We start from the raw sequence: 7,630 nt of genomic DNA, 5'->3' as shown, positions 1-7,630 counted from the left end.
TCCCTCGGCCCTGCCGTCAGCCAGGACGTCCATCTTTCAGGCCCCAGGGAGCCGCCCCACACCCTGCTCTGGCCACCTTGTTTGGGCCAGGGGCAAGTCCAAAGTCAAGATGGATGAACATGTCTTTGCTTGTCATGCAGCCGGCCGTGCGTGTCGGAGCCCGCTCTCCCACACATGGTCCACGTTAGCTGCCTCCCCTGACTTGTGTCCATGAAGCGCCTGGCCCTGGTGGTCAGTCCCCGCCCCCACCGCCAGCCTACCTCCATTTCTAATTGGGCCGCAAAGCCGTTTAATGGTGTCTGCGAGGCTGCAGGCTGCTCGGGGCAGAACAATGCGCTATTCATGTCCAAACAGAACACTAGTGATTGGGCTAATATCTTGAAGCTAAAAAGCAAGGCTTAATTGCGACAGATGCTGCAAATTCCAGTGCAAAAGGCCAGCTCCTATGTGATCTAAACCAGGTATGTGCCAGGGGTTCATTTTAATAGCGGCTTTTATTTTTTTTATTGGCATATGCAAAACTCACTAACGTTCTGCACAACAGACCAGCAACGGTCTCTTAGGAAACCTCCCCAGGGAAGAGCCCCGCAGACCTCGGTTGCTATTGTGTGGGTTACAGGAGACCCCCTACCATTTGGCCAGCTGTGTCCTGGCGGACCCTGGTCTCTCCTCTTCCCTGGGCCAAGATTTCGGGTCTTTCTAGACCACTGCAGCCACCGGTGCATCTGCCAAACGTGCTCAGAGGCTGTGGGTCCTCGCGGATGTGGCCTCCCCTTTGCTAGACAGCGTCCTACCCTCCCAACGCCTACTGGGCTCTTTCCTGCTCGTATGCTCCTGACGTGCAAACACCTGGCTTTACTCTGAAACTGTAGCTATTGGACAGGGTGCTCCTGTTTTTAATATCTTAGCTGAATCTTCCAATCTAGGAGGAAAGTTCCGGAAGCCAGGGGCTGCTTGTGGTTTCTACAGTGTCTAGGACCTGGCTGAGAAGAATGGGCTTCAGTTTTCATGACTTCCACTTTCTCAGAAAAAGATGCCAATCCCAAAGCTCCCAGCTCTCCCTGGGACTTGGGGAGGGCCTGTGTCCTTGCTGTTCCGAAAGGGCCCTTGCCCTGTGTGCCCCATCCCATCCGGGGTAGACTCAGAATATTCCTAAAAGTGAGCCTGACAAGGAGGGCCTGGAAGCTGAATCCAAAGCTCACTGTTGCTCAGACAACTGAAGCTGCCACCTCCTGACCCACTTCTGGAGGTATGGAAACTGCTTTAGATTCCTTAGAACATGCTTTCTGTTGTTGTAAAAGCTAAACTGAATGTGGCTTCCTGGCCAGTGAGGACCGTTATTCCATTCACTGGGGCTCCTGAGACCCCAAGGGAGCTGTTGGTGGGAGTTTTCTGAATAAATACCCCAAGAGGAAACCTCGGCTTCAGGTAGAGTCAAAAGTTGCAGAGACTGCCATCAATTTACTCCAATTTACTCGTCTATTTACCATTTACTTATCCCTTCATCCATCTGTTCTCCTACCCAACCGTCCATCTACTCATCCAACCATCCATCCATCCATCCACCCATCCATTCACCCAATCATTCATCTTTTCACCTGCCCACCCATCCACTTATCCAGCCATCCAGTCAGCCAGCCAGCCAGCCAGCCAGCCATTCATCTATCCATCCATCCACTCATACATATATCCATCCATTCATCTGTCCATCCATACATCCATCCATCTGTCCACCCAGCCACCAACCCACTCATCCATCCATCCATCCATCCATCCATCCATCCACCCACCAACCCATTCATTTCATCTATCCATCCATCCATCCATCCATCCATCCACCCACCAACCCATTTATCCATCCATCCATCCATCCATCCATCCATCCATCCATCCAAGAAGTATTTACTTGGATCCTACTAAGTGTTCAACTGATATGTGAATTCCCTTCTGGAATTATGGCAATACACCACCCTCTCTTGGGCTATGAGGTAGGCCATGGGGCTTGCACCAGTGGCTGGTGGTTCAGTGAAGACCAGAAGAACCGGGAAGTCAGTGAATAAATTGCATGTGCACAGAGGCCAGATGAAGAACAAGCCCTCTGTCTGGGACTGGGGCCGGGCACCTGGAGGCCCTTCCTGCAGGAAAGGCTCTCCCTGTCCAACCCAAATCCCCCAAGAAATCCCTTTTCAGGCCCAGGATCTGGAAAACCTCCAGATAATTAGTGGGCAGGGAGGAGGGGGGCTTAACACCGGGTTAGTGAGAGTCAGGGGCCATTAACTAGGGGTGGCCCAGGCTCCACAGCCTTCCTCTCCCTCCCTCTATGGTGCCCCGGGCCAGAGAAATACAGGCCAAGTGGAGCAGTGGCCCTCCTGTGACCCCCACCTGTGGGAACCTGGGCCCAGCATTCCATGAGCTTCGGACTCTCCTTTGAATGGTAGCCAAGCACTTGCCCACGGTCACAACAGGGATGGACCACAGTGACTGCTGTGGTCCAGGTGGCCTGACACTCGGTCTGGCTGAGCGAGATCTCTGGTGGGGTGGCAGGCTGTAGGAGTCAGCGGCGTGGGGACAGCCTCCCCGTGCCAGCACTCGTTCCATAGGCTTCCTGCGTGGTGTCCTCCGGTGGGGACAGTAAGAGGGACTGGGGATACCCGGGGCCAGGGAGCTGGGACCAAAACCCAAGGCTGTTCCTCTAGGGTCCCTTAGGAAGACGCACCGTACCACATCCCCGTGGGGGAGACACAGGCAGAGGGGCACAGGGGCCTCGCTCGGGGGAGGGGAGCCAGGCTGTGTTCTCATTTCCGTCGGCTTCTTCACAGGACTCTTCCGCAAGCATAGAGAAAAGTACAGAGAACAACAGGCAAACCCCCTACTCACACTCCCGCCCACCTTTGTCACCTTTATCTCGTTGGACAGCCCTTGATTCCATCCTGTTTCCACTTGGAATCTCTCAGATTTGGTCTCGATCATTGCCAGGCCTGGTTTGTACTCTTCCGCTGGGCATCGCACGTTTCGTCCTGCTTTGCATGTGGTCTGGACGGGCTGTAAGTGGCTTCCTGTGTGATGTGCTGTCGGGTGGAGCACCCGTTGGGAGGAGCGAGGCTACACCCGGCGGTGTTCACCTGCTGTCCTGGTGATGGCATTCGGGGCTATTCCTGCACGTGATTCCTGGGTGCACACCAGTGAGCTCTTTTAGGGAACGCGCCTAATGGTGGGATTGCTGGCAGAAGGTGTGTCTTTACTGACGAAGCTGGCCGAATGACACAGGGGGTTGTTGCACCGACTCGGGGGCCTCTGGCCCCAGCGGTGTGAGAGAGGTCGCCCCCGCTTGGTGCCTCAGACCCTGTGTGGCTGCCCATCTGGCATCTGTGGGGCGGCCTAATTAACATTCCCTCCTGCCTGCTGACTTCGAGCATTGCTGCCTCAATGCCCAGGCGGTTGTGTTTCTGCATCTATAAAACACTCATAGCCTTTGCCCATTTTTCTGTTGGAATGTCTTATCTTTTCTGTTTACTCTTGATTTTTAATTTTTTTATAATGTTTATTTTTGAGAGAGAGAGACAGAGAGAGACAGAGCATGAGCAGGGGAGGGGCAGAGAGAGACGGAGACATAGAATCCGAAGCAGGCTCCAGGCTCCGAGCTGTCAGCACAGAGCCCGAAGTGGGGTTCGAACCCACGAAATGTGAGATCATGACCTGAGCCGAAGTCGGATGCTTAACCGCCTGAGCCACCCAGGTGCCCCATTCTTGATTTTTAAATGAACATTTATAAAAAGACAACACCATACAGGAAAAAAATGTGCAAGTCGTAAGTGTGCGATTGAATGCATTTCCAACAACTGGGCACACCCGTTCACTCGGAACCCAGACTGAGAAACAGAACATTCCAGAACCCCAGAAGACGGCTGGGTCCTTCCTGGAGAAGGACCTTTGCACCCCCACCTTTGCACTGAAGGTAGTGACTGCCCTGACTTGCACTGCTGTGGACACGTTGCTATTCCTGAACTCTGCGTGAGTGGAATCACGCAGCCTGCTCGGCCGTGTCTGGTCTCTTCTGCACCATGCTTGTGTGTGGGGTGCACGGTGTCATTGCCAAGAATAGTCACCAGGGCCTTCTTGTTAATAATCACTGTTGCCTTCTTGTGCCTTCATAGTGGCCCCTTGTTTAAATGAGTGATAGATTTGGGGCCCCCGGGGGGCTCAGTCGGTTGAGCGACCGACTCCGGCTCAGGTCATGATCTCGCGGTTTGTGAGTTCGAGCCCCACGTTGGGCTCTGTGATGACAGCTCAGAACTTGGGACCTGCTTCAGATTCGGTGTCTCCACCTCTCTCTACCCCTCCCCTGCTCGTGCTCCGTGTCTCTCTGTCTCTCAATAATAAATGTTAAAAAAAAATTTAACGCACGATAGATTTGTACATTTTAACATTGATGAAGTCGGGTCGTTTCCGGTTTTATGATATTTTGATTGAGGGTCATATCAACCACCTTGTAAATGCCTTTTGACTCGCATGGGCGCCATTTCTGTTGGGCATCAGCACCTGGATCTGAGTGACGTTCTGGTTTTAGCAGGACTTCCAACCAGTCTCTCACAGGGTCCTCCCTACTGCAGACCCTCGGCCGCGCACGGGGGGGCCTGTCGTTCCTCATCCTGCCAGCACACGGCCGGCTGAGGTGTGCGGTGGTGCTCACCGTGGCCTTGACTTGCATTTTGCTGCCAACTAAGAAGGCCGGGAGCTGTTCCGGGTCGTCTGGCCCTGTGGTGTCCCTCCCTCATCTGGGGCCTGTTCAAGACTTTTGCCCACCTTCCTGTAGGGTTGCCTGTTGTATGTGTCCTCTGCGAACACCAATTGTATTGCCGCAGGGGTGCTGTTCCACCCGCTGGCTTGTTCTTTTCTCTCATAGTAGCATTTTGTAATGATTGAAATTCAATTCTATACAGTTCAGTTTATTAGTCTCTTTCTTATGGTTAGTCCTCTGAGTGCTGCTTAAAATCCCGGCCTGCCCACAGTCGTGAACATACTCCACGATGTCCTCTGGAAGCTTTATCATTGTTCCTTTTACATGTACAGCTACACCCCATCTGGGTATATTTTTTTGCATGGTGTGAGGTAGGGACCAATTTTCATTTTCTTCTGCATGTGACTATCCAATTGACCCAGGACAATTGCTTAACAATGTCTTCCTCTCCCCATTCCTCTGTGCTGCTATTCTGTCAGAAGTCAAATGTCCATATGATGCATCTGCTTCCAGACTCTTCAGCTTCGTGAGTCTGTAAGGATGGGAATGACATTAAAACGGAGCTAGTGGCTTGTAAGCAGAGACAGAAAGTGTAGTGGTCCCCTAGGCTGTGTATGTAACAAATACCACACATCGGGTGGCTCACAACACCCCCTTTTAATTACCTCAGAGTTTCTGAGCCAGGAGTCAGGGCACAGCCGGGCTGTTCTCTGCTCAGGACCTCACGTGACTTCAGCCAAGGTGTCTGCCGGATTGCGTTCCCTTCTGTTGGGGGTCCTCTTTCAAACTTATGTCGTTGTTGGCAGGAATCAGTGTTTCCTTGCTGGCTGGTCTCTTCTCAGCTCCCAGAAGCTACTCTCAAATCCTCACCACGTGGTCCCCTCCATCCTTAAACCCAGCAGCATAGACCATCCCTCTCATGCTTCAAGTCTCTTCTGCCAGAACAAGCCTACTCCCTTTAAGGGACCACCTGATTAGGTGAGGCCCACCAGGGAACATTTCCCTATCAGCTGATTCAGCACTTAATCACATCTGCCGATGAAATTCCTGCTCCCACCATTGTGTTGTGGGTGTCTGTCTGGGAGGTACATGACGTGTCTTCTCCCGCTCTGTATAGGGAGGCACATCCAGACCTGGAGGAGAGGACCACATGTTGCCGAGAGATGGAAACATATTTGCTCTCACAGCAGTGGTATTGTTGGCTGTGTGCTCAACATGACTCAGCTCAACATGACTCAGCTGCCCGAGGTAATAAGCCCCACAGCCTGGCCTCCCTTGTAGGCAGTCGCGGCCAAGCTAACGATGCCACTAACGGCGGTGGAGTGACACGTGCAATTCCAGGACTGTTTCGGGATTGTGCACGGAAGGATGTTCGGGTTTTTTGGTTGTTTGTGTTTTTGTTTTCTCAGCTTCTGCTCTACACAGACATGTGGTTGTGATCTGAATCCTCTTGGACCAGACAGCTGAGGGCCGTACCCCAGAGGCGATGAAGACAAAGCAGAAGGAGGCTGGCCCCTCGGATAATCTCCTGAAAGGGAGCTGCCATGCCGGCCAGATGGCCTCTCTCCGACTTTCCACGCAGGGGAGAATTAAACCTTACGTGTTCAAGCCACTTTTGTTCTGTCAAACGCTTTCAAACCTGAGCTCAGTTAATACTCATGGCAACTAATTTGAGTCAGACTTCCTACTGTTAAACCAGCCTTGCATTCCTCTGGTAAATCTACTTTGGTCATAAATTTTTGTGTTTTGCTTGTATGCATGTTTCACATTGCCGGATTTAATCTTTAGATTATTATTTATGATTTTTACTATGATCATAAACAAATTTAGCCTACAACTTGCCCCTTCTTGTGCTGTCCTTTCCCAATCTTGATTATCAAAGTGATTTTAGCTTCACTAGATGATTTGGGCGGGTGTTTCTTGTTTCTAGTTTCTGAAACAGTTGATTCAGAATCGCGATGTTATACTTATCAAATATTTCAGAGACCACCCTCTAAAATTCGATGTGTATATTTTGAATTATCTTTAATGGGCAGAGATTTGTTTTTCCAGATAGTTATGTTTACTTTTTTGCTTCTGTTTTTAAAAACCAAATGATGGACTTCGTTTGGATTTCACCAGGTTTCCTGCTAAGGTACTTGTTATGAGCCAGGACCCAGTCCCGGATCCCACAGGGATTTTGTTTTCTCATGATTACATTGTGGTGGTGGATTTGGGGGGAGGGAATTCTATGCCCTCAATGCTGTATGTCAGGGGGCCTGGGCTGGTGCTACAGCTTGTAGCAGTGACATTAACCTTCATCTCTGTCAAGGTTTACACTGCAAAATTGCGATTTTCCGTTTGTATTTGAGGAATGCTTTAAGGCTGCCCAAACATCCCATTCTCCTTAAGCTTTTACCCGCTAATTCTAGCTTCCATGGGTGGATCTTGCCTACAGCGGTTATCACCACGGTTTTGTAGAGGTGATTTTAAAATTGCCTTCCATCCAACCATTTTACGTGTCTTGATCGGAATATTACCGTAAAGAAGAGTTGCCTGTTTCCTTCCTTCCTTCCTTCCTTCCTTCCTTCCTTCTTTCTTTCTTTCCTTATTAAAAGATTTTATTTTTTTACGTGATGTCTACACCCACTGTGGGGCTCGAACCCTCAACCCCAAGATCAAGAGTTGCCCGCTTCTCCGACTCAGCCAGCCAGGTGCCCCCTTCCCACATTTATTTATTTATTCAATCATTTGCTTATGGACTTGTAGATATCTTCCCCTCCGGGTTTTAATCAAATACTAGTATTATTTATTTTCTTATTCAAATTGTTTCAGCTTTGGCCGGTGAGCGCTCTTTCTGATTGGTTCCTGTGTCCTTGAGATATGCCTCGCTCAAATTTGTTCTTCTTCTCC

At 50.6% G+C, this 7,630-nt stretch overlaps 1 long non-coding RNA gene across 1 annotated transcript; it reads left to right on the top strand.

Annotated features, from left to right (window-relative positions):
* The first annotated feature begins 367 nt into the window (after positions 1–367).
* Positions 368–6,735, top strand: LOC109273976 (uncharacterized). The gene is made up of 3 exons (XR_002083357.2): positions 368–461; positions 5,856–5,986; positions 6,148–6,735. It is a non-coding gene; the product is annotated as an uncharacterized LOC109273976 (long non-coding RNA).
* The last annotated feature ends 895 nt before the right edge of the window (positions 6,736–7,630 follow it).

The sequence above is a fragment of the Panthera pardus genome, unplaced genomic scaffold (genome assembly GCF_024362965.1).
Source record: "Panthera pardus isolate Hobbes unplaced genomic scaffold, ASM2436296v1 HiC_scaffold_11, whole genome shotgun sequence".
NCBI classification, from domain to species: domain Eukaryota; kingdom Metazoa; phylum Chordata; class Mammalia; order Carnivora; family Felidae; genus Panthera; species Panthera pardus.
Note: the sequence above shows the minus strand (reverse complement) of the source record. Positions and strands in the feature narration are given on the sequence as shown.